Below are 1,866 nucleotides of genomic sequence, written 5' to 3'. Positions count from 1 at the left end.
AATGTACCACTTTTTGCTATTGCCTTCAGCCTAACAAAGTAGGGGTAGGTATGTTAGTTCTCATGTTCTGGTGAAGTGGATTTTGGGCTCCAACCAATGCTCCTTCCCTAAGTCAAGAGTCCGTCTCCAGGAGTTATGCGGTCTGCCTAAGATTAGTTATGGGGTTTTGTTACTGCCAGGAAAGTGTGGATTGGCACCATAGATTGTGAGATTGGCTTGCAAACTGCAAGAATATAAAATAGCAATGAGAGCAATATATTTTTCACTAGTTATGCTTTGACTTCGGCTCTTTCTATGCCTTTTGGTTATGTCAGAGCTTTTAGTTCTGTCTCTAAAATTACCAGGGCTATTTGATCGTATTAAAAAAGGTTAAGGTAAGATTTTCATGTCATCCCTTGTCTCCAGGAGCTGGAATCTGATGAAGGAAGAGTTGAGAAAAAGTCAACAGTGCCATGTATGTACAGTGTGTTTCACATGTGCTTCAGGACAGCCTTAAACATAAGATCAAAAATACAGCATAGATGACAGGATGTGGACAGTGATGGTAGAGAACAGGACATGTCAGACAACAGCTATAAAGAGTGAAGGACAGAGGAGGTTCCTGGCAAGTATGGAGTCCTGATGGGCGCCTGTTGGTGTTATTTCATGCTTAGTTTGTGTTTTCTGATTTTAGATTTTTGGGGTGGGATGGAAATGGAACAAACTGATTGCACTTTCCATTAAGAAAGCTCTCCATAAGCCAAGGGCTCACAGAGTCCTACGACTTCAAACGATTGCAACAAAAGTATGAAATGGAAGAAATAAGTTCTATACTTCAGAGCACTAATATGCTCTGTGCCTGTTTGGGAGGTGCATTACTGCACAACCCGTTTTCTGTCCATGTGACTAAATAGGTGAATTTCCTTGCCAGGATGTTTTCTTTGTATCTCAGGCATATTTTTTAACTAATCACTTACTTTAAAGCATTATCATAATCCTTTATAGATGCTTGCTTGGGTACTGAAGGACTGTAGTTCATTTTCATTTGGAGGGTCAGAAGCTCAGTAAAAAAAAAGTTTATATGCTGTTTATACCAAGCTGAGAGCAGACTGGGGTGCGCTTTGGTAATGCCATGTCCTGAAGATATGAGGCACCACTGAAACCTGCCAGCCAGGGAAGCAAGGGCACCTGTTCCTTCACGGGCCTCTGACATGTTGGAGCAAGAGGCACAAGTGTTAGTGTGTAAGTTCAGAAGTCACATAACCTTCCGTGAGGCAAGTTTTACTGCAGGACCTTTTCATCTCAGTTCCACCATTGCAAAAATTTCTCCCTAGCAGAGAGGTGAGAAGGCAGTTAGAGGAAGGGATTAAGAAAACCAGAGAACTGTGTCATGTATTTGAGGATTTATTTAAACTGGTCCTAACTGTAAGTTAACTTCAATTGCAGCTCTGATCTGAAGCTATGTATAATTGCTTTTCTACAGCAATAAATGGGGAAGATAAAGTGCAGATGTTAAGGTCAGTGGATAATTATTCTATTCCAAGATAAAAGCTGAAACTTCATTTAAGAAACCAGACACAAAATACACCTTTTAAAATCCTTGAGGTGACCAAATAGCCTGTTCTGTGGCTATTAAAGTGTTCGTTACAGCCCCAAGTCAGTACAGGATTTAAGCAGTATGTATTAGTTTAAGCACTTGAGTAATACTGCTAGAGGCAGAGGAACTATTCTGGGCTGAAAGTTACTGAGACGACTATGCACCTCGCTGATTTGGGACCTGACAGAGAATTACAGATTAACACTTTCTGAAGCAATTAGTGGCTTGTTTCATTAGCACTTAAGCCCAACTTACATGGCTATAATGGAATCCAGCTGCATGCCAAGGCA

Source organism: Falco peregrinus, chromosome 2 (genome assembly GCF_023634155.1).
Source record: "Falco peregrinus isolate bFalPer1 chromosome 2, bFalPer1.pri, whole genome shotgun sequence".
Taxonomy (NCBI): domain Eukaryota; kingdom Metazoa; phylum Chordata; class Aves; order Falconiformes; family Falconidae; genus Falco; species Falco peregrinus.
This window is presented reverse-complemented; position numbering follows the sequence as displayed.